The 26,344-nt window shown below is 41.5% G+C and overlaps 1 protein-coding gene and 1 pseudogene across 26 annotated transcripts in view; one reads left to right on the top strand and one right to left on the bottom strand.

Moving 5' to 3' along the window:
- CREB5 (cAMP responsive element binding protein 5) overlaps positions 1-26,344 on the bottom strand; it is a 397,793-nt gene that overhangs the window by 182,135 nt on the left and 189,314 nt on the right. The window lies entirely within an intron of this gene.
- Positions 4,187-22,053, top strand: LOC138923891 (small ribosomal subunit protein uS5 pseudogene; annotated as a pseudogene).

The raw sequence follows: 26,344 nt of genomic DNA, 5'->3' as shown, positions 1-26,344 counted from the left end.
CCAGGCACTGTCACGAACGTGATTTCTGGTGACTGCCCTGGTTTGTCTCGGGCTGAAGATAAGCTGGAACATCTGAGCCACGAAACACTTAGGCTTCTTGCAAAGGATGTGGCCCAAGGAGGCCTGGGGGACACTTCAAAAGGGCCATGAACTTCATCCTTTCCTTTTAATCTGGGGATGACCATAATTATATAGAAAAAAACACTCCCTTTTCCCATTTCAAGAGACAGGTCATGGGAACTATAATTGGCCACTTAAATGAATTTTATATATTTCTGAGCCAAGGCCTTTCAGAGTCTTGGTATTCAGATTTAAGCCAAAAGATTAATTTAGCCCAGTGTTTCTCAACCATGACCTCACATTAAAAAAAAATGCTAATGCGTGGGCTCCACCTCAGAAGAAGTGATTCAAACTTTCTGGGGGTGGGGCCCAAGTACTGGTACTTTTTGAAGGCTCCCCAAGTGAGAGCCACAGGTAGCCAGGGCCGAGCCACTCTTTGAACTAAGGGTCTAAGTGCCATTTTATCTAATACAAAGAATTGAAGATCAAGTTGACATGAAAATTCAAGGTGATCTTGGACTTTTCTTCATACTGTGTTGGCTCTCAGAAAGTCCAAGTCGACAATAACAAAGCAACTGTGATGGAGATTTTGGAATAAATGCCCAGCAGCCAGGGCAGAAGACAGGGAAAGAAAGATTATATGAACCACCATGCTAATTATGGAAAACCAGATGCCCTGGCAGAAGGCCAGGGGTGTGGCAGAACGGATAGGGGTGGGGGACAGGAGAAATTTTAGGAAATTAGAAATTTTAATAACTTTGACCGTCAAGCTTTACAATTGGATGCTGAATTGGTTCTAACTTATTGAAAGCCTTGAGAGCAAAAACAGATGAGAAAGAAACTCCTGTATCCCATGCTGGCTGCTTTTCATTTCTCAAGCTGAGGAACAGAAAGGAAATGAAGCCTTCCCGGGGCTCCTTCCCCTCCATCTGATTAAGGGCCCCCACAGTCTCCCTTTCTGAACACCAGGGGGAGTAAGACATATTTGGTCTTGTTCACCAGCCCTTTCAACAAAGCATGGGAAAGAACAATTCTTGCTCCTTGTTTAGACCCCTTCTTGAATAGGTTCTTCCTTCTCTCTCTGGCTGAAAATAACAATCTATTTGTACTCATTTAAAAGTGGAAGCAGCATCTTTTGAAAGCAATAGGATGGATTCTATTCTATCATCCCATGGTTTGGAGAGGCACTAAGAGGGGGAGGTTAAGAGAGCAGATATTGGGTCCGACTCCTTGGGTTTGAATCCTAGAAACAGCACTTAGTAGCTGCGTCCCCAAGGGCAGGTTACTTAACCTTTCGTGCTTCAGTTTTCCTGTTTGTAAAAATGGGCGTAAAAATAGTAATGCACCTCATAGGATGGTGGTGAGGATTGATGGGTAAACACACGTAAAGCTTGGTGCATAGTAAGCCATCAGGGAGTATTAGCTAGTGCAATTATCAAAGAGACTACCAGGACATTTGTATTTGAAATTTGAACTCTTCCATAATTCAATCAATGCAAGTACTTTATATTAAAAATTATACAAATCAAACAGCAGGAATGGTAAAGCCAGTGGAGCATTTGACAAGAAGTGATATATATATATATATATATATATATATATATATACACACACACATATATATATATATTTTTATAAGGAAGATTTGTCCTGAGATAACATCAGTTGCCAATTCTTTTTTTTTTTTTTTGGCTTGAGTAAAATTGGCCCAGAGCTAACATGTGTGCTGATCTTTCTCTACTTTGTATGTGGGACACCTCCACAGCATGGCTGATGAGTTGAGTAGGTCCACACCCAGCATCTAAACTGGCGAACCCCCGGCTGCCGAATCAGAGTGTGTGGAACTTTAACCGCTTGGCCACAGGGCTGGCCCCAAGAAGAATATTTTGAGGCAGAAACAAGATAATTTCTCATACACAACAAAGGTCACTTAGCCAAGCCATCCATAAGAAGAATATACAGAAAATAATGACTTATATATCATAAAATGGCTAATACATATTTTCAATATAAAATAACATATCCCCAAAGAATGAACTAATGAAATAAGTGTACCATGAAGAAGAAAGACAATGATCTATTAGGATATCATTTTTGTTAACTTTCCCCAGAGGATGTAAGAAATTAGCTGAGGAAAAGGAGAATATGGTACTTAATGACAACTTATATCCATTTTTAGTCTGACAACAGGCAAAAAAACTCTAACAGTAGTTATTTCACTAAAATGCACATACTTTTGTAATTCCACAAAATTGTCTTGATTGAAATAGATTATCCTTTCTGATGCTACGTCATTTTAACAACATGAGCAGCCAATAAGGAAGCCCTGGGTCACTTTTCCCCGCATGAGGACTGATGGTACATTTTCCATGGATGGAGGCCACGGAATAAACATTGCTGTACCAAACATTCCTGATGATGAGCGAGAACTCCGCTTGCATGTTTTTTCGTACTAGTGCACATAACTTTTTTCCCCTGTGGATCTTCAGCAAGGCAAGGCAGTTGCCTGGGCTGTATGGAATTCAGCAAACAGAAATGCATGACCAGTGACCACACACTCGCATCTGGATGAGGTTTTGGCTGACTGTGCTTTGGGATTTTAGCTTCAGCCACTAACAAGGATCCCCTTCTTTTTGACTATATAAGTCAACTCTGAGAGCTACAGGGTAGAGTGCATTTTTTTTTTTTTTTTTGTAGTTTCTTCCATGTCTACCAAGCACTGAGAGTGTAGGTAGCAGAAATTGATTCTCTTGTCCTTTGTACCTCTTGTAGGTGGAGGTACCAAAGTCTGGAAAGAAATTGGAACGATGGGGGAGGGAGCTGTCTTTAAGAGTGAGTGAAACTCATCCTTTTCACTGTCCTATCAACGTGTGTGGGGAACATTGGTAAAGCTTTCGGACGGAATGGCACAGTGGTCAAAGGATGGCCTGAGCCTGGGCTTGGATCCAGCTCCACACCTACTAGCCCTGTGACTTGGGATTCAGTTGCTTAATGTCACTAAGTTTCATTTCCTCATCTGTAAAATGGGAGTAATCCAGTCTCTTCCTTACACAGTAGTCCTGGGAATTAAAGAAGATGGTACTTATAAAATACTTTATCCTATTTTTAAATCCTCCCCAATTCCTGTGAGATGGATACGATTGTACTGAATTTGCTGATGGGAAAGTGAAGCTCAGAGACAGAGACATTATATAATTGGCCCACAATATCCCAGCAGGTAAGTGAAAGAAGCTGGACATGAGCCCAGGAATGCTCTAAAGCTGGTGCTCATCACCACTGCTCTATGTGTCGCTGGCCCTATTGCAGAATCCCAGAAAGTTAGGACTAGTTAACTCTCAGAGCATCTGGGCCAGTCCTTCCCTTTACAGGGGAGGAATAAAATTAAGAGCAGCTCAGTGATCAGGTCAAACTAATTTAAACTAAACTCGCGGGTGGGAAGTGGGTATAAGAATCAATTCTTTAGACTCTGTCCAACAGCTTTTCCTCAGTTGGCTCATATCCCCACAAGGAGGAGCAAAGAGCAAACTGAGGAAAATGCTCAATTGAGACACTAAACTAACAAGAGTATTGACTGGGGTAAGGCAGAGGTAGAGGATTAAGGGAGGAGCCAGCTAGACCCTCTTTTTTGTATAAAGCCTGCTAGTTGAGTATCTACAAATGTTGCTGGAATGTGGTAGAAAATCCAACCTTTTGAAATGCAAAAAAATTGAGATTTCCAAACCTATTATTATTTATTAATCGTTAGCAAATATCTGTTAGCAAAAAAGAATAAGTCTTAGCCAGACCAACGAACAATTAGCTTTTTCAAGTATAAACAGAAAACTAGTCCATAAATTCCCAGTTGTTTCTTCCCTGCTTCTGACATTGGTCTCAAATATACATACTCAAAATCTTAGAAGAGTGAATTAAAATATATGAGTTACTAAATGCCTGCTTCTTTGGCTTTGGAATTCACACAAATTAGACTTGCAGAGCGTAAAGGTTTTACTTATTTAACTCAATATTTAATTTGCATTCATGCATTGGTCTGTGTATTTGAGAATGCTTTATCTATTTGTATGAATTTAATACTATCTGGTTTAGATTGAATGCCTGTAGAGGGCAGCATGCCATATTTATTTAATGGATGGATCCAGAATCTCTACTAATCGTGGTGGTAGTTATCATCATCATCATCATCATCAACATCATCATCACCATCATTATCATCATTGTTCTTACATTCCTGGATTTTGATCCTAGAAGAAATTTCTATTGCAAAGCTACAAGGTAAGCAACAGGTATATAATCCTTCTCCCTCTTCTGACTATTAATTGTGTTCATTTTTCTCTAACTCATTTTACTTAAAATCCAAAGGCTCTTCCACTTGTACACCACAAAACTCGTCTACTACGTAAGCTGTCGGCATAAAATCCTGCCACTCTGCTATTTAAATAATTCAAAACATTTTAACACAACATGCAAAGACCTATCACTAACAGAGAGCTGTGGGCAGAGAAATCAAATGGAAAGAAAGCTCCTCGCCAAGATATGTTTTCACTCACATTAGCCTGTGGTCAGAAACAAACACTCCCTATAGAATCTGTTTCTTTAAGATTCTAAAAATAAATGGATCTGTAAGTGACTTTGCAGTAATACATACAGTGAGTCAGATCAAGGAGTAAGAGCCATTTATAGAATGTGAACTAAACACACTGGCCTGAGACAACCATTTAACCCTCACCAAGCAGAGAAGCAGCATTTCGGATTGTGCAGAGTGTGACCTGTAAAGCTATTTTGAAATATAAAGATTCTTTTATCATAACTCTGGCTAAAAATATTAGAATATGACTAGAGGCCACCATAAGGGCAAAAGATTTGGCAAAAGGACAAGCAATGTGAGAGTGTGCGAGGGTCCATCTATGAGTGCACGCTGAGGCCCAACCATATTATACATATATCCATATTCATATGCACGTTAAGTAGAGATGGTGTTTGGTGCAGAGTAACAAGTTGTCATTCCACACATTCCCCTATAAAGAAGTAGATTGGAGAGTTTGGCTTGCATTGCATGGTGGTTTAGAGTGAATTTGTGTGACCATAAATAAGTCATTTAATGTCTCTGAGCCCCAGTTTCTTCATCTGTAAAATGGAAATAAATATAGTCCCTACCTTAGAAAGTTAATGTGAGGATTGAATAACATAATTCATTTAAAGCACTCGGTATACATAATAAAAGAAATGTCAGCTACAACTCTGCTCCTCTCAGCCCTGGCAGTTATAGGATGGTGCAGTTTCTCCCCTCTTTGCCGGGCCCCTTCATTGCAAGACCAAGTCTTCATATTATAGTAAATAGTTGCCTTCGGGGTCGTGTCTGACGGCTACAGGTTGATAAGGATTTTCTTTCCCCTCCTGCATGGCTGATGCAATGAACATTTTTAAAGAGATACATGACTGGAGGGATGGAGGGTGCGTGCGTGTGTGTGTGTGTGTCTGTGTCTGTGAGAGAGAAGAGAGAATGCGTGTATGTGTATAAGAATTCACATTGTGACAAGAGGAATTTGCCACCCTCCTCATCCGAGTTTCACTCGCAGGCAAACACGTCAACATTGCCTGCACACAGATCTCAAATCTGGCACTCTGCAAAGAGCAGCATTGCAAGGAATATGACTTCATATCACAACGTTAATCACTGACCTCCGCCCTGGTAATAAGATCGTTTTTGGCCCTTGCACAATTAGAATCCACCTGAGACTTCTGAACCATCTACTCGATAGCAAATTGGCAGCAAGTATTAGGAAATTCCACACTGGTGTTTGGATGAGTCTTTTCCATTGATATAGTTTATTTGGACTACAGGCTCTTCAATTAAAACAATAAATCAGTCATTTTCGTTTTCTTTTCACCTCTGGATACATGTTGCCCTTAATAAATTAAGTTACAGTCAGAATGCATGCTCATATGACGACACCATCCTGTCTTTCAGGTATGGTTTCAGGGTCACACAGAAGACTTGCGTTTGGAAGGTTGACTTCACGGCACACCACAGACACCTTCTGCTGCTCAACGGGGTGAGATCATGGTGCTGGCAGGAATTTATGGCTCTTTTAAATGAATGGGGTTGAATTCAATCTACTGACCTTGATTGAGAGGCTAGTGATACAGGCTGTGTAAAACCAAACAAGACAAAATAAACAAGGGAAAACCACAGCGCATGCGGCCACTTTCTTCCAAAGGTGACAGTACTGAATTTGGTCTGTGAAGGTCTTGTCACATGAAAGTCTAGAAATAGCTATGACCTAAACACGGGGGTAAGAGACAACCCATTTAGAGATGAATGGACACATTCCTTTGTGGTTGTAGCGTGGTTAAAATCTATTTTGGGGCAAAAGGGATATTGTAAATACTTTCCTTTGTTCATAACTACCATAACCCAAACTTTCTGGCTTTCAACATTTTGCAGTAATCCTGCATGCCAATAATTTTTTACACACCACCTAACCAGGCAAACATTATTCTACCAGAGAAGCAGGATTCCCTGTGACCTTTCTGACTCCCCAGGGCCAGCCAAGACTAGATTGGACCTCACGACTGGTCCTAGTCCAGACATCTCTAGGGACTGCCCTAGCCTCACTGCACAATTCCAAGGCCACTCAGTTCTGATGGCCCTTGGGAGATGCTGCCATATTAAGCACGTGGAAACGTCCATGTCATTCTGAAATTATTTTGGAAGTAGCGATTTAACATAACTTTTTCGATTAGCATTCGATTCCAAATTTGGGACTAGGTTTAGGTGAAATTCACTGCAGGGAGTCCTCATTGGTTTTGTAAAATGTTAATGCCAGCAAGCATTCCTTCATCTTTAATACCAACTGGATCACAGGCCGTGTCCCTTTTTCCGTTTGATTCTCTCTTTGGTAACAGCATTTCTCTGGCAGAGGACATGGCAATCTGTACAGACACCTCCTGACTCTAAAGTGGTTGGCTGGATAGGCTTATTATTAAATTCAGGTCAATCAGTGGCCTCTTTCCCCTTGACCATGATGGCTCTGGATGCCAATAAGAGGGTCAAAATGGAAGGAGCCTGGGGCCAGGTCTAGAAAAATGAAAAGTGTCCCTAACTAATTGCTACGAGGAACTCAAGGATGAATTTGAAGGCATTTAGCTATTTAAGAGATGCAGTTATCAACAATCCTGAACCAGACCAAGCCCCACCACAGGAGCAACACCTATGACCTTTGCCTTATTTTTAATGCTAAGATCTCCTCTGTGGTAGGAGCTTAGGCCTTACTACCATAACCTGCAATGTATGTGGAAGCATGTTTTCCAGCTGAGCACGTGCAAGTGAATACCCACCTCTCCCTTTGGAATATTCATTTCCCATCCAAAATAAAAAGTCCCTGCTTCTATTTGTTCAGGGATGCCATGATTTTGGAAATGATTCTGTGTGGCCTCCTATTTGCTGCAAATATACCCTACCTTGTGTAACAACTACTTCTGGCGGAGAGTCTGATTTAACTCACCAGAAGGTGAACCCAATTTGGTTTTGGTAACAAAAGGTTTAGGCATTTCCTGGATATATGGCTCCTAGTATCTCTACAAGGCCAAATACAAAGTCTTTCTAGGAACAATTACCCAAAACACCATCATCACCTAAGAAGATTCCTTCCAGAGACAAGGATGATCTTTCATTAGGCACCAGGCCCGTGTGTAGGTCTGGAGATACTAAGACATGGCCCTGGTGGATGTGACTTCACAGGAAAAGTGGACTCTGTAGCTCTCTCTTTGATAATATAATTCCCTTGTAGCACTGTTCACTGAGACACTTGGCATAAATGGGACCACCTCGTCCAAGTGGATTTAGTTATTGAAGAAATAAAAGGAATTCCTTTACAAGCCAGCTTTTCTCATCAGATAGCTCCAAAACAAAGACCTCAACAATATCAGCATAAAGAGCTCTGTAATAGCTATTTTTGGCATTTGCAGAGAATAGCTTCTTTCTATTTATGCTACCTCAATAACAGAGAATAAATCAGAGACTTGGCATTGACTACTCCGCTGAGCTATTAATTTTTAAGTCTTTCACTGATTGGGTTCCAACTATATGTTTGATGGAGACAAGTTTTATTTACTGTTTAAATTAAACAGTAATTTAAGCAAACTCATCAGTTCAAGGGTATAATATCAAAATCTATTTGCTATTGAGTAGGATTTGGTTTATGACGGAGGTTTCCTGGAGATCCACGTCTGGGGTTTAGTGAGACCATCTTATCCTACAAATGATATCAAGAAACTAACTGTTTGGGTACTCACCTAGTAAGGTACCAGGGTCCTGGTATTGATAAATCTGTACAAAATAATTTACCATGTTAATGCCTTTTACCTTCCTGTCTAGTTATTTCTTAGTGATTAATCTCTTATTTAAGCATTATCAAAAGGTCACTAGCCAATGCTGTACCTGATTCTACACTTACATAACATCAGTCTTAAGAACTAACCAGCTCTGTGAGAATGATTTGAGTAGCCATGTTGAAAAACATTTTTTCCTATATTTAGAATACAGGCAGACCTTCCCAATTTTCAGAAATATTTTTTAAAATTTTATTTTTTTTGTAACAACACTTTACATGAAATCTACCCTCTTCAGCAAATCTTAAGTGTGTTATTATACTTTACTACATATTATTACATATTATTATTACACTTTATTCCACATTATTGTTGACTATAGATATAACGACTATAGGTACAGCCGACCTCCAGAGCGTATTCATCTCGCTTAACTGACTGTTTATGCCCATTGATTAGTAACTCTCCATTTCCCCTTCCCCTGAGCCCTGGCAACCACCATTCCACTCTTTGATTCTATGAATTTGACTATTTTAGATACCTCATATAAGTAGAATCAGCAGTATTTGTCTTTCTATGACTGGCTTATTTCACTTAGCATAACATCCTCATAGCCAACAGGTATACGAAAAAAAATACTCAGTCACTAGCCATCAGGGAAATGCAAATCAGAACCACAATGAGATATCACCTCACACCTGTCAGGATGGCTATTATCAAAACACAAAAGACAACAAGTGTTCAGGAGGCTGTGGAGGAATTGGAATCCTTGCACATTGTTGGTGGGAAGGCAAAATACTGCAGCTACTATACAAATTAGAATGGGGGTTCTTCAGAAAAATGGAACTACTGTATGATTCAGGAATCCCACTTCTGAGTATTTATTCAAAAGAAAGGCAATCAGGATCTCGAAGAGATATTAGCATTCCTACATTCACTGCAGCACTATTCACAGTAGCCAAGATGTGGAAACAACCTAAATGTCCATCAACAGATGAATGGATAAAGAAAATACAGTATATACATACCATGGAATCCTGCTCAGCCTTAAAAAGAAAGAAATTCTGAAATAGCAACAACAGAACCATGATCTTTTCAGAAAAAAACTAACAATATTTGAGTATTTACCATGTTAAATGCTTCACAAGCACTATTTCATTTAATCTTCATAAACACCTATAAAGTATATGATTATAACATGCCCGCTTTCCACATGAGGAAACAAGGCCAAGAGCAGCTCAATCTCTTGCCTAAACTCTCAAAGCCCTAAGGGGTTGAGCCAGCACCCAAGCTCACCTCTCCCGATTGTAGGTAAGCTCTGCTTGCTGCTGAAGCCCATGCTCTTCACTACTGCACACCATTGTTTCCATTCATCAAGATCTCATCTCCTTAAATGCAAACCTTTTCAAATCTAAAAAAATCTAAAAAGTTTACCTTATCCTGAATTTTCTAGAAGAACCTAGGAGAAGGTTGCAAAACTTTTTTCACTTATCTATGCAGCTTAAATACATCCCTGGCTCAAAGTGTAAGCGCTGAATTATAGTACCATCTTAAAAGTTATTGTTTTGAGAATCTTCACTAAATCAAGCCCATTTTATTATATTGATGCCCAAATTATGCACAAGTTTACAAGCTGTTGTCCAATCTCATTTTTTAAAAAGTCTCCTGTGTCGAAGCATGAGGATGAGCTTTGAGAAAAGTAACTGCTGGCTAGAAACGGCAAAGGACAGTAGTAACCTATTACATCTGTGTGGCATGCTACAGATTTCACAGTAATTTTTATAATTTTTTTAACCTGAGATAGGCAGAAGAGTCACTACTTGAAACAGTTGAGGCTCAGAGAAGTGAAACAGCTAGTCTAAGATCACACGTTTAGCACGTGACCATAACCCAGGTTTTCTAGTGCTGTGCTCAGTGCTCTTTCCCCATGAGCCCCTGCTCCCCATAAGACTCGGAAATGCCCTCGTCTCCAAGTTTTGCTTCATTGCCAACCTGGAGAAACAGGGGTGGGTTTAGATGTGTGGTTTTCTCACTGATGAGAATGATGTCTGTCCCAAGGTAGAATGAAATGTAGGGGAATGTAGGGGAAAACGGGCAACAAACAATTTGCTCCCTAATAGCTCTCTCGAAATCCACCCCAGTTATAGTCAGCCATTGAGAGAGAGGCATTTGTCCAGCAGAAACCTTTGCCATTGGGGAACATTTCCTGTGATATCCCAGAATCCCCTTGGCTGGGTGAATGGTACACTCGGATAACCCTTCTCTTCCAGATCCAAGCTATGGGCCACGTAATGCGACCTTGGAGTCACACTGGCTGCATGCAAATCCCACCTCTATCGTTTACTAGTGGGCCATCGAGCAAGTTATATAACTTCTCTGTGCTTGTTTCCTTCAGCAGCAAAATGAGGATGACAACAATCTGCCTCGTAGGACGATTGAGGGGCTTCAGTGAGTTCAATGTAAAGTGCTCACAACAAGACCTGGCAATGTGCCCAATGAGCAGTTATTTTTATTATCTTAATGAATGAACCCCTTGATTTCTCTATCTCCAAAGTGAGAATAATGAATAATTCTGTAACAAGAATCAAATTAGACCCTGTCTTTGTAAATCATAAAATGCTCTGCACATCTAGAGAATGACTGCTGTTGTCCTGAAGAGAAAGTTACAATGTCTGAACTATACCCGCCTTCCTATCGCAAGGCATTTCCCGTTTCTCATCAAATTGAGAAAGGGATTTATCCTGTGATCTCCAGCCTAACCTCAGTGGTAGCTTGTTAGGCAGGAATCAAGGGAGTGGAGGTGTTGTCAAGCCAGGGGTGGGCGTTTGCCCAAGGCCTGGCGGGCCTCCACCTCCCAGGGGAAGCTCACGGAGACTGTGCTTGCCGGGACGGGAGGCCTGCCCTGGCTGTGTGTGGCTGTATCTGTCTGTAGATCTAGCATTGCAGAGCCCTAGGGGTCCTGCAGGATTACCTGCGCGAAGCCACAGGCCGCCGGGAGCTCTGAAAAGTGGGACAACCGCTTACTGTGTGGGTGGTAGCTGAGGGGAGCCTAGGGCGACACCAGTCCTGAAATCAGAGCTGTATCTTACAGAGAAGTAGATGTGTTGATGCAAGGGAAAAAAACAGGATGAAACTGATTTTTCTAGAGTTTGAGATGACATGCTATTTCTGACAAGATCAGCAGGAGTGCAATTGATACAAATGAAAGAAACTTTTTTTTCTGCTGAGGAAGATTGGCCCTGAGCTAACGTCTGTGCCCATCTTCCTCTATATTTCATATGTGGGATGCCTGCCACAGCATGGCTTGATGAGCAGTGCATAGGTCCACACCCAGGATCAGAACCTGCAACCCCGAGGCCACCAAAGCGGAGCTTGCAAATTTAACCACTACACCACCAGGCCAGGCTCCAAATGAGGGAAACTTTTAAAATATCTCTTCCTTTTTTTTAGCTTGGTCTCACTTAGTGACACACACAGACTCCAAGCTCTAATGTCTTCAAGGAAGATGCAGATGCCAGTGGGGACAGCTGTTCCCCAGGCCCTCGCCCAGCTCACTGTGTGTGCTCCGCCCTGATTGCCCGCTCCGTGCAGGCTTCTCTGGGTGAAGTTCTGCCCCGTTTTCCATGTTCAATATCGATGCCATCTCCTTTATCAAGTGCCCCTCAATCCTCCCCCAGAACTCGTCTCTTCCTCCAGCATCCTCATAAAGCTCTCCTTTGCTCACCTTTAATGCAGAGCTGTCAAAGCGTGTCTGGTTTCACAATGAGTTGTGCCAACTGTGTCTGCCCTACTAGCTTATAAGGAACTGCTTCTTGTCATCTCTGTGTCACAGTGACACCTACACCTCAAGCTGTTCAAAGGAGCTACTCAATAAATATGCATCAAGTGAATAAATAAATATTTGTTGGTGATAATTAAATTGAACTGAGAACTTCATGGCCTCCCAGAAAGGCTCTGAATTTGTTAAATGAGCGTTGCTCTTTTCTCCCCCTGTTACTCTTGAGGTTGTTTCATAACCTCTCCTGCCATGAACTGCTCCCATTATTACATTATTAAGTGCCAGGGGAGCAGCAGCACCTTCTATGGTTAAGTACTGGGTGAAACTGTGATGAAGGGAAGCCCCCATTTGCTCCTAGTTTCAGAGGTGAGAACCGTCGACCTTATTTTTGAGCTTCTACTGTCACAAGCCAGTGTGATTCAAATGACAGGTTTTGGAATTGTGTTCTCTGCTTTCTTACCCCAGTTATCATCCCCTCGATCTGAGCCCCTTTTAATACACGTACCCAGAGTGGACTACACGGTGCATCAATGAGAAAGCAGAGTCCACAGCGTCTACTTGGAACCTGGGACTGTGCTGAAGCTAGACGTCACGCTTCTACCCTGCATTTGTCCACTGTGTGAATCGGTAAAAGAGACCTGAGGAAGGGGTGAAGGAGGAGTTTGGAAGCGGGGTCATTGATGGTATTTTTCCTCTATAATTAGAGATTAACTTTATCATGCAAACGATTAACAAGAGTCATCCAGATGTTCTTCTAAATTGCTTTTTTTCTCTCAGGGATGTTGTTAAATACTGCCTATGCTGGCTTTGCATAGCAAAGACACTTTCCACAGGTAAAATTCCAAATTTAGCTCTCAAGTACTTGGAATCATTCTCGTGGATGATTTCAACAAAACTTCCAAGAACCTTGGCATCCTTTTCTCAACTCTCTGAACTTCAGGCTAAGGCTTCAAGAATGGTACCTCCAGGAGATCTCCAAAAGGCTATTGCCCACAATGGCTACTCCCTAGACTTTATAGATGTTTATGTAGCATAAACACTTGTTTAAAGAATAAAAAAATAAATGAATTACTGAATTAATGGATGAATAAATGAAATAACGCATTCTTAGAGATAGCTCTTCTTGGTCATCAGATTCCTAAGCATCCTAATATGGACATATATATATATATATATATATTTTTTTTTTTTCTTTGAGGAAGATTAGCCCTGAGCTAACATCTGCCACCAATCCTCCTCTTTTTGCTGAGGAAGACTGGCCCTGAGCTAACATCCATGCCCATCTTCCTCTATTTTATATGTGGGACGCCTGCCACAGCATGGCTTGATCAGCAGTGTGTAGGTCTGCACCTGGGATCCGAACCAGCGAACGCCAGGCTGCTGAAGCAGACGTGTGAACTTAACCACTGTGCCACTGGGCTGGTCCCTGGACTCATATATATTTTTAATCGTGAATGAAAATCATCTAATGCTTTAGCTGAAAGAGACCTTAGTGATAGAATCTTATACACAATTTTTAAAAGTCATGGCCTGATTTGTTCAAGTGAAATTAGAAAAAAACATCTTTTCTGGTTGAAGTGTAGGTAGGGGTCTGGAGCCCACCAGCTCTGAGAAATTACATGGCTTGTCCAACATCATACAGATCTCAGAGGTACAGCTAAGACTCCTGAGACCCTGGCCTGGTGTTATCTGCTACAGGATACCACCCTTTATGGGTGGAGGGCTGTTTCTGGGTACTTAGGTAAACGGATGTCTTTGTGATGCTAAAATAAATGGGCCAAAGGCTTTAAGAAGTTTTGAACTGGACTTCAGGGTAGCCACAGAGTTGAGGGTAGCTTCTCTTTATAGAGGCATTTTAGCTAAAAAAAATGAAGAAGGAATGATAGAATCAGACTTCACCATTCTGCAATCCCTAAAAAAATAACAGATCCAGGCAAAGACTGCCAACATCCCAAAGAGAGACAAGCAGAGAGTTGGTGCCTGCTGACAGAATTATTTCACATTGCTTGTGAAGTACCCTGGCCAAAAAATGAACTCGACTCTAGATCAAATGTAGAAAGCCCATAATGACTAATTTACAGGAAATACAAGAAACAGAGGAACTTGTTAAACTGACACCATGGAAATGTAATCAACAATATTCATACTGTACAAAACTCTACAGGCTCTTCAACAAAATGAATTGCAAGGAAAAACAAAAAGGGATGGGGGGACTGATGTCACTAACATGGCTGAGTGAGCAGTTTTCTTTGTCTCTCTCTCTTTGAACTACAACTAATTGGACATTCTTTGATCAATGGAGGATACTCACAAAGCACCTCAGGATGCCTGAGAGACCCATGCTGCTACACATAAGAAGGTGGATAGGCTACCCAGGGGAGGAGGTAGAGATAGGTGAGAACTCTTTGGCCCCCAGACAGCCTACTACCTGTGAGCGACTCTCTCCCAGCTGACATGCTCATACCACCACCGTGGCCCCGAGGGTGGATGTGCACATCAATGCAACTGTGGAAAGAGATGACTACAGCCCTAAGCCCCCTGTGATTGCTCCTTATTCCAGTGGGAAAGTCCATGGTTCCACAGTGGCTGCAGGGAAAGTCTCTGGTTGGCCCTAGTGGAGAGGGCCTGCTCACCAAACACAAAGGCTGGGAGACCTTGGGGCAGGAGTGGCTTGGCCGGGTGAGCTACCAGTGGGCTGCATTAAACACTCACAGCTCTGCTGCAGCCCAAGGGGGCAAGTGAGATCCAGTGGGACCACGCAAGCAGATGGTGACAATCTAGAGCCCCAGCATGATTGTTCCTTGGTCCAGTGGGAAAATCCACGGTCCCACAGTGGCCCCAGGCAGAGCCCCTAGTCAGCCATAGTGGAGAGGCCCCACCCACCAAACACGAAGGCTGGGAGACCTTGGGGCAGGAGTAGCTCAGCCAGGTGAGCCACCCACAGGCTGCATTAATCACCTGCAGCTCTGCTGCAGCCCTGAGGGGGTAAGTGAGATCCAGCAGGACCGCATAAGTGGGCAGTAACAATCTGGAACCCCAGCATGATTGTTCCTTGGTCCAGTGGGAAAATCCACAGTCCCACAGTAGCCCCAGGGAGAGTCCCTAGTCAGCTACAGTGGAGAGACCCCACCCACCAAACACAAAGGTTGGGAGACCTTGGAGCAGGAGTGGCTTGGCCAGGTGAGCTACTCACCAGCCGTATTAAACACCCACAGCTCTGCTGCAGCCCAGAGTGGGTAAGTGAAATCCAGCAGGACCAGATGGTGGCAGAGGTGCAGGTCTGGGCAAACCAGCTCCTGGCTGCTGAGAAAGTCCATAACACTGCTGCAGACCCTAATGAGCAAGCGTGTCTAGGTGGGTCTGTGGGAGCAGGCGCCGGCAACCCGAAGCCTCCATGTGATTGTTCCCACAACTGACGGGAGACTCCACAGGGCCACTGCGATCCCAAGGAGGGGCCCAGCTTCAGTCAGGAACAGCTGACAGGGAGCCAGATTACACAGCTGCTGCCCCCTTCCCACCAGGGGCAGCAAGTGGAAGCCATAACCAAACTCTATCTATATGCGGAGGCACAAATTCATGCCATCAAGCAGTATGAAAAAACATATTAAATTTCAAGAACAGAAGGAAAATGACAAGTACCCAGAAAACAATCCCAAAGACACAGAAATCTATAACATAAATGAGAAAGAATTCAAAATAGCTATCATTAAAAAACTCAGTGAGTTAAAAGAGAATACAGGTAGACAACTCAATGAGTTCAAGAGCTACATCACAAAAGAGCTTGATATTATAAAGAAGAACCAATCAGAAATGTTGGAGATGAAAAACACAATGGAGGAGATTAAGAAAAATCTGGACTCCCTGAACAGCAGGGCTGATTATATGGAGAACAGAATTAGCATTTTGGAGGATAGGAATATAGAAATGCTTCAGATAGAGGAGGAGAAAGAACTAAAACTAAAAAGAAATGAAGAAACTCTCCGAGAAATATCCTACTCAATTAGGAAATGCAATATAGGGATTATAGGTATCCCAGAGGGAGAAGAAGAGAATGGAGCAGAAAGCTTGTTCAAAGAAATAATTGCTGAGAAATTCCCAAACCTGGGGAGAGAGCTGGAAATCCATGTGATAGAAGCTAATAGATCTCCAAACTTTATCAGTGTAAAAAGACCAACCCCAAGGCATATAGTAGTGAAGCTTGCAAAAGTCAATGACAAAGAGAAAATATTAAGGGCAGCAAGGCAGAAGAAAATAACCTACAAAGGAATCCCTATTGGTCTGTCAGCAGATTTCTCAGCAGATACCTTACAGGCTTGGAGAGAGTAGAATGATATATTCAAAACTCTGAAAGATAAAAACTTGCAGCCAAGAATACTCCATCCAACAAAAATATCCTTCAAATACGATGGAGAAATAAAAACTTTCCCAGATAAACAAAAGTTAAGGGAGTTCACCACCACAAGACTGCCCCTCCACCACCACAAGAAAAGCTCAGGAAGCCCCTCATACCTGAAAAAAAAAAAAAAAAAAAAAGAAAGTGGTTACAAAACACTGAGCAAAGGAGAGAAGTAGAAAGACAAAATCAGAAAATTGCAGTTCTCCATCAGAACAGGTTAGCAAATGCTTAACTATAACATTAAAGATAAAGGGAAGGGAAACACCAAGAATAAATATAATCTTGTCATTTTAACAACAAACTCACAACACAAGAAGAAAAAAAGATCTGACAATAACAACCTAGAGGGGGAAGAAGAAAAGAATGGAACTGGCTTAGTCTAAGGAAATAGCAGGCTATCAGAAGATGGACTATTTCATCTACGAGATGTTTTATACAAACCACCTGGAAACCACTAAACAAATAATTAGAACCGAGACACAAATTACAAATAAGAAGAAAACCAACATAGAAAACTACCTAACTGAATTGGTAGTCCAAAATTCATGTGATGAGAAACAAAGGAAATGCAGAAGAACTGGAAAACGAGCGATAAAAGAGCAGCATTAGGCCCCCACATTTCAATAATCACTCTAAATGTAAAGGGACTGAATTCTTCAATCAAAAGACACCGAGTGGCAGGATGGAATAAAGAACAAGACTGAACAATATGCTGCCTCCAGGAAACACACCTCAGCCCCAAAGACAAACACAGACTCAGAGTGAAGGGATGGAAGACGATACTCTAAGCTAATAGTGAACTTAAGAAAGCAGGTGTCACCATACTTCTATCAGACAAAGTAGACTTCAAGGCAAAACAGGTAAAGAGAGAAAAAGAGGGGCAGTTTATAATGATAAAAGGGATACTCCAGCAAGAAGACATAACACTTATACGTATATATGCATCCAACACAGGAGCACCAAAGTACATAAAGCAACCATGAACAAAACTAAAAGGAGATATCAACAACAACATGGTAATAGTAGGGGACCTCAACACCCCATTAACACCAATGGATAGATCATCCAGACAAAAAATCAACAAGGAAATTGTAGAATTAAATGAAAAACTAGACCAGATGGACTTAATAGATATATATAGAACACTCCATCCTGAAACAGTAGGTTACACATTCTTCTCAAGTTTGCATGGAACATTCTTAAGGATAGACCATATGTTGGGAAACAAAGCAAGCCTCAGCAAATTCAAGAGGATCGAAATAATGTCAAGCATCTTTTCTGACCACAATGCTATGAAACTATAAATCAGTTACAAGAACAAAGCTGAGAAAGGGGTAAAGATGTGGAGATTATATAACATGCTACTGAATGACCAATGGATCATTGAAGAAATTAAAGGAGAAATCCAATATAATCTGGAGACAAAGGAAAATGAAAACATGCCATACCAACTCATTTGGGATGCAGCAAAATCAGTCCTAAGAGGGAAATTCATCACAATACAGGCTTATCTCAGTGAACAAGAAAAATCTCAGATAAGCAATCTCAAACGACACCTAACAGAATTAGAAAAAGAAGAACAAACAAAGCCCAAAGTTAGTAGAAGGAGGGAAAGATTAAAAATTAGAGCAGAAATAAATGAAATTGAAGCAAAAAAGACAGCAGAAAGGATCAATGAAACAAAGAGCTGGCTGTTTGAGAAAATAAACAAAATCGACAAACCTTTAGCCAGGCTCACTAAGCAAGAAAGAGAGGACTCAAATAAATAAAATTATAAGTGAAAGAGGAGAAGTCACAACAGATACCACAGAAATACAAAAGATTATAAGAGACTACTATGAAAAACTATATGCCAACAAATTGGACAACCTAGAAGAAATGGATAAATTCTTAGACTCTTACAACCTCCCAAAATTGAATCAAGAATAAATAAAGAATCTGAATAGACCAATCATAAGTAAAGAGATTGAAACAGTTATCAAAAGTCTCCCCAAAAATAAAAGTGCATGACCAGACGGCTTCTCTGGAGAATTCTACCAAACATTCAAAGAAGATTTAATACCTATCCTTCTCAAACTAGTCCAGAAAGTTGAGGAAGATGGAGCACTTCCTAACACATTCTATGAGGCCAACATCACCCTGATCCCAAAACCAGACAAGGACAACACAAAGAAGGAAAACTACAGGCCACCATCACTGATGAACATAGATGCAAAAATCCTCAACAAAATATTGGAAAACTGAAAACAGCAATAGACTAAAAAGATCATATACCATGATCAACTGGGATTTATACCAGGGACACGGGGATGGTTCAACATTGGCAAGTCAATCAACGTGATACACCACATTAACAAAATGAGGAACAAAAACCACATGATCATCTCAACAGACGCAGAGAAAGCATTTGACAAGATCCAACATCCATTTATGATAAAAACTCCCAATAAAATGGGTATAGAAGGAAAATACCTCAACATAATAAAGGCCATATATGACAAACCCACAGCCAACCTCATACTCAATGGGGAAAAACTGAAAGCCATCCCTCTGAGAACAGGAACAAGACAAGGGTGCCCACTCTCACGACTCTTATTCAACATAGTACTGGAGGTTTTGGCCAGAGCAATTAGGCAGGAAAAGGAAATAAAAGGAATCCACATAGGCAATGAAGAAGTGAAACTCTCGCTGTTTGCAGATGACATGATCTTATATATAGAAAACCCTAAAAAATCCATTGGAAGGCTACTAGAGGTAATCAACAATTACAGCAAAGTTTCAGGGTACAAAATCAACTTACATAAATCAGTAGCATTTCTATACTCTGATAACAAACTAACAGAAAGAGTACTCAAGAACACCACCCCATTCACAATCTCAACAAAAAGAATAAAATATCTTGGAATAAATTCAACCAAGGAAGTGAAAGACCTTTACAATGAAAACTACAAAACTTTCCTGAAAGAAACTGACGATGACATAAAGAGATGGAAAGACATTCCATGCACATGGATTGGAAGAATAAACATAGTTAAAAAGTCCATGCTACCTAAAGCAATCTATAGATTCAATGCAATCTTAATCAGAATCCCAATAACATTCTTCATAGAAATAGAACAAAGAATCCTCAAATTCATATGGGGCAACAAAAGAACTCGAATTACAAAAGCAATCCTGAGAAAAAAGAACAAAACTGGACGCATCACGATCCCTGACTTCAAAATATACTATAAAGCTACAGTAAGCAAAACAGCATGGTACTGGTACAAAAACAGGCACACAGACCAATGGAACAGAATTTAAAGCCCAGAAATAAAACCTCACATCTATGGATAGCTAATCTTTGACAAAGGAGCTGAGAACATACAATGGAGAAGAGAAAGTCTCTTCAACAAATAGTGTTGGGAAAACAGGACAGCCACACGTAAAAGAATGAAAATAGACCATTCTTTTACACCATTGACACAAATAAACTCAAAATGGATCAAAGACTTAAAGGTAAGACCTGAAACCATAAGACTTCTAGAAGAAAATATAGGCAGTACACTCTTTGACATCAGTCTTAAAGGGATCTTTTTGGACAGCATGTCTTCTCAGACAAGGGAAACAATAGAAAGAATAAACAAATGGGACTTTATCAGGCTAAAGAGCTTCTACAAGGCAAGGGAAAACAGGATTGAAACAAAAGAACAACCCACCAACTGGGAAAAAATATTTGCAAATCAATATATCCAACAAAGGGTTAATCTCCATAATATATAAAGAACTCACAGAACTCAACAACAAAAAATCAAACAACCCCATCAAAAAATGGGCAGGGGATATGAAGAGACATTTCTCCAAAGAAGGTATACATATGGCCAATAGGCACATGAAAAAATGCCCATCATCACTGATCATCAGGGAAATGCAAATCACAATTATATTAAGATATCACCTTATACCCACTAGAATGGCTAAAATAATGAAAACAAAAAATAACAAATGTTTGAGAGGTTGTGGAAAAAGGAACCGTCATACACTGTTGGTGGGAATGCAAACTGGTGCAGCCACTACGTAAAACAGTATGGAGATTTGTCAAAAAGTTAAAAGTAGAAATACCATATGACGCAGTCATCCCACTACTGGGTATCTATCCAAAGAACTTGAAATCAGCAATTCAAAGAGATCCATGCACCCCTGTGTTCCTTGCAGCATTATTCACAATAGCCAAGACGTGGAAGCAAGCTAAGTGCTCTCTGACTGATGACTGGATAAAGAAGATATGGTATATATTTACAATGGAATACTACTCAGCCATAAAAAGGATAAAATCATCCTGTTCACAACAACATGGACGGACCCTGAGGGTATTATGTTAAGCAAAATAAGGCAGATAGAGAAAGACAATCTCTGTATGACTCCAATCATATGTGGAAGATAAACAAACAGGTGGACAAAGAGAACAGATAAGTGGTATTACCAGGGGAAAGGGGGGTTGGGAGTGGGCACAAAGGGTGAAGTGGTGCACCTACAATATGACTGGCAAATAATGTACAACAGAAATTTCACAAGGTTGTAAACTATCATAACCTCAATAAAAACAAAAGGAGGGGGGTTCAGATCTGTGATTTAAAAGCATTTTAAGAGATATATCAACAATTTCAACATGTGGATCTTATTTCACTCCTGATTAACATAAAGGGCATTTCTTCTCTGGGAAAGCCCCAAAGGGCAGAGGTACACTGTGCTCCTGGCATGCCAGGGTGGAAGGCGGCAGCAGCCCAGCCTGGATAATGGAGCTCAAGGAAGCAAGGTGGAGCTGGGCCACCTGGTTAAGGACGTGATCAAATGCCTGGTGAGATCTCTCTTTTCCTTGCCCATCAAAGAGTCTGAAATCGTTGACTTTTTTCCTGGGGATATGCCTGAAGGATGAGGTTTTGAAGATTAGGCATATGCAAAAGCAGAACGGCGCTGGCCGGTGGACCAGGTACAAGGCATTTGTTGCCATCTGGGACTACAACGGGCCAGGTTGGTCTGGGTGTTAAGTGCTCCAAGGAGGTAGCCACTGTGGTCCACGGGGCCAAGCTCTCTGTCTCAGTGTGGGGAGGCTACTGCGGGAACAAGACAGGGAAGCTACACACTGCCCCTGCAAGGTGCCTGCCTCTGTACTGAGTACCTCATCCCACCCCCAGAGGTACCGGGATTGCCTTCGCCTCTGAGCCCAAGAAGCTGCTGCTGATGACCAGGATGGATGCCTGCCACACCTAGGCCAGGGGCTGCACTGCCACCCTGGGCAACTATGCCAAGGCCACCTTTGATGCCATCTCCAAGACCTACAGCTATCTCACCCCCCAACTTCTGGAAAGAGACTGCGTTCACTTAGACTCCCTATTAGGAATTCAATGACCTTCTCCTACAGACTCATACTAGAGTCACCCTGCAGAAGACCCAGGCTTGAGCTGTGGCCACCACAGTAGCGTTTTCATACAAGAAACCTAAAGCAAATTAATCAATTAAAAAAATTTTAAAAGGGCAAAAATCCTATGAGACAATCAAGGAAATCTGAAGGACATTTTAAAATATTAAGAAACCATGGATAACTTTTTAGTGGAAAAAATGCTATTGTGGTTACTTTTCTTTAATACTTTCCTTTTATACTTACATGCTGAAATACTTAGGGTGAAATGCTGTAATATCTTGGATATGCCTCAAGTAACCTTGGGAGAGGCTGGCCGTGTGTGGAGACACGGATGAAACACGACTGGTTGTACGTTGATAATTGTTTAAGTTGGGTTATGAGTTCGTGGAGTGGGGGGGGGGGGGGTCATTTTCCTAATCTTGGTACCTATATGTTTGAAATTTTCCATAATAAAAAATTTTTTAAGAAGCTTTGTTTACAATTATAACAAGAGGTAGTTTTTCTCAAATGTTAGGAAAAAAAAGCTGAAAGCCAGGAAAGGATTTCATATGAAGGCAAGAAGCTTTTGGAAGGGCAGGGACCCACATTATGAGTGGGGCATGAGGAATCTCTTGGAAGTTCTAACAAAAGTATCTAATCTGTTTTGACCAAAACTGACTAGACCAGGACAGGGACCTGCTGGTGGTGAAGCTGATGTCTCATGGGAAAAGTATGGTTTCACTGACTTAGTCTTGGTCTCACTATCTACGTTACGGGTGAAAACAGCAGCCTCTGTATATTTTAACTAAATCATAACTAAATCATAACAGGACACTGTGAAACTATATATTTTTCAATGTAATTAAAACGTCATTCCATAACCACAAGATCAAATCCCAAATGGATAGCACAAATGACTGCCATCTGAACAAGCTTTAAAATACCACTGTAGGGACCGGCCCAGAGGCATAGTCGTTAAGTTCACATGCTCTGCTTCAGGGGCCTGGTGTTCACGGGTTCGGATCCTGGGTGCAGACCTACACACCACTCAACAAGCCACGCTGTGGTTGCATCCCACAAACAAAATAGAGGAAGATTGGCACAGATGTTAGCTCAGCGGGAATTTTCCTCAAGCAAAAAGAAGAAGATTAGCAACAGATGTTAGCTCAGGGCCAATCTTCCTCACACACACACACACACACACACACACACAAAACCCACTGTACTTATTACCCCCAAGATATAGCATTCCTGAAACAGATCCAAAAGCTCCTGGCTGGCAAGAAGCCTCCCTGGATTGTAAGTTGTCCCTGAAAGGATGCACTGCTTTGCACTTTGGAAAGGTCATCTATGACTCTAAGCCACCCCAAGACTATTTGTAAATTACTGCTGGGGCCATTTACTAAAATTGAGATTTGACGACCTGAAGAAAATAAAGATTTTCACAAATGCCTAACGTGCTTGTGCAGACAGTCACTGGCAAAATCTTGTCCGAATGTCCTGAAATCAAATGTCATCAAATATGACAATTTCCAAAAGGGACCCAGGTAATGACCAGTAATTGATGGGTCAAATCAAAGCACATGGAGTGACCCTAAAGCTTACCTTTAACACTGCCCTTCAAAAACCCAATCCAATGCAGCAGTCATTCTTCATTCGATTCACATAAAGTCGAAATGATCTTTTATTCTGGGAGTAATAACTTGATGACTTGATACCTATGAGTCATAAGTGGCCCTTTGTGAAGGGCCCGTGCTAATGTGTTAGCTCACATTTAAGCCTAAGTTGTGTTTCACACTCTGCTCCCATCAGTGCTCCATCTTCACTGCATCTAGGGGGAGGTCTGGGCCCGGGCTCAGTGAGTACCCTCAGTTTCAGACCTAATACATTGCAATGCACCTTAAAAATTCTTAGACGGTCACACATTTGCAATAAGACATTTTTTCAAGGGGAAAAATATATTTTTACTTATTTGGCCAAAACAAGCCAAACGTTAAAATAATGGTGTCCCCACTATTTCATTCCTGCTTTGCTGAGGCACAGAAGTGAAGATACCTTCCTTTGTAGCTGCAGGGAGCGGACATACATTTGTCAATCAGGACACTCCACAATGGATGTCCAATAAGACACACTGGTCCTCTGGGTAATTCCAAATTCCTGCATAGGAAGAGTTTGGCTTCTTTTTCCTATAATGACTGCATTTGGGGAATAAACTAAGATGGCCAAAATTCTCGATACATCTTTGAGAAGGTTAAGCACAAAAATCCTGTTAAACAATAATGGGATTTGTGTGTGAAACACGACACTCTTTGAACATTTTTGAGAAAGTTACTCTCCTCTTTCCCCCCCGACTAATAACAATTCAACATTATTTAACATAATCCTACTGACAGGTAATTTCTGACACGAAATTTATTACTGGCTTGCCCTTTGAGGGCATGTTTCACTATTAATGTTTCCTTTTAAAAGCTACAGCATACATTAGATTCTCATACAGAGTTTCCCCATGTTTTCCTTGGAAACTCCTACTTTCTGTGGTATTTTACATTGCCCAAGTCTGTTTTAACTCTACATCCTTACACACACCCCCCTCCCCTCCCAATGTCCGGGAATACACTTAACGTCGAAGCATTTTATTCTACCATTATTAGGTTTACCTATAATTGAATAAACAACAAGATTAGCAGAGCATAAATTTAAATAGGTTTCTCCTACCCCTAACTGGGTATGGGTCTGAGCGAGCTAGAGGGCTCGACTTTAACATGATCACGCCGGGAAATGAGAGAGCTGCAGGTCGAGGATGCTATCCATCTAGGGCCAGCGAGACCTGCTAGCAGATGCTCTGATTGGGCTTCGAGCCTTTCACAATGCAGGACACGAGACAGTTCAGAACATATTTGTGATTCTGACTCATTCCGAGAAATGATGTTTCACCTGGTGAGTCAGCATGAAGCTAGGTATTTCCCTACCTGTGCTAACCATACAAGGACATTGCTACCTGGAGGGTTAGGTCATCTGTCCCAGAAGGAAACACACACCATCTCTGCTTTTTCTGGAACAGCTTTACTGGCATCATGAGCTCATAGGCTGGAGTTGGCTGTGTGGTGTCCTTCCTCTGAGAAGAAGGCATCGTCTAAATGGCTCGCTGGCTGGCAAAGCAGCAAGGGGCCAAGGGAATGGAATATTCATTCATTCATTCATTCTTTATTTATTCATTTGTAATTTTAGGGAGGTCAGGTTGTTGAGTTATAATTTACAGATAGTAAAATTCACCCTTTTTAATACGCAGATCTATAGGATTTGACAAACACACACAGTAAGGTCACTACCACTGCAACCAAGATACAGAACAGTTCTAATCCTCAAAAAATTCCCCCATCCCCTTTATAGTTAACCCCTCTTCCCACCCATTATATTTATTTAAAAATAATATTCAGATGATTTACAACAAAGACATGAATTCACTTACAGTTTGATTCATGGACATCCTTACAGCTTGTCCTTAATACAGTGGGGGATTTATTGGTGACGAGCTTCAGGGAACTCAATACCACCAGACAATTGAGGACAGATTGGGGAAGAACGATTGCCTCATGTTGCCCTAATAGATAGCCTATTTCTGCAGAGAAACACAAGCAGGAGTAATTCCACGAGGTAAATTCTGAGCCTCCTAACTCTTCCTCTAAGTTTAAGAGGAAGACTTGTATTTCCCTCCAAGTTTAAGGAGAAGACTAAGTTCCCTTCAGTCTCTCACCTCAAGCAAATTCTATCTGGGAAAAGCTGGGGATAAACACACACACACACCACCCTACCTCGGCCCGGCCTCTCTTTGCATAGCCTCACACACACATACAACTCTCTCTCTCTCCTTTGCACACACACACGAGAAACAGAGGTAACACAGAAATTGCCAAGGCGGACTGTCTTCCAAAGTGGTCATTAAATCCCCAAGGCCCTGATGGACCTTCCAGGCCCAGAACTGTGCAGAAGCGCGGGGTGAGAATCCTTCCCGAGCAGCTGGAACTGATCCGAGGCCCTTGCCCATTAGGGAAGAGTTAAATTCCTAGGTTACTGGGCCATTAGCAGCTCAGCCATCCATTTTTCATTTGAAGGAACCTTTTTAAAGGTTGAATTCTTATCTTCAGGAGGCCTGTAAATGCAGTTCTTGTGTTTTCATTGGGTTTATTTAGCCTGGGGGATTTAGGTCCCTCTGTTTAGGCAGTAAATTTTCCCCTTTGTGTGAATGTATGTGGTTAATATACTTAAAAATCCATCAGGCAAGGCTAACAAAAATGCAGCCGCCTTTACACAGCAGTTTTTGGCAAGAATATAGTCACTCAGGATGGCTGCGTGGTGCTTATAATTGAATTGTGGTCACTAAGCCGAATGCTATCAACTTCCG

The sequence above is a fragment of the Equus caballus genome, chromosome 4 (assembly GCF_041296265.1).
Source record: "Equus caballus isolate H_3958 breed thoroughbred chromosome 4, TB-T2T, whole genome shotgun sequence".
NCBI lineage: Eukaryota > Metazoa > Chordata > Mammalia > Perissodactyla > Equidae > Equus > Equus caballus.
The sequence above is the reverse complement of the archived record's forward strand: the minus strand, read 5'-3'. Positions and strand labels throughout refer to the sequence as shown.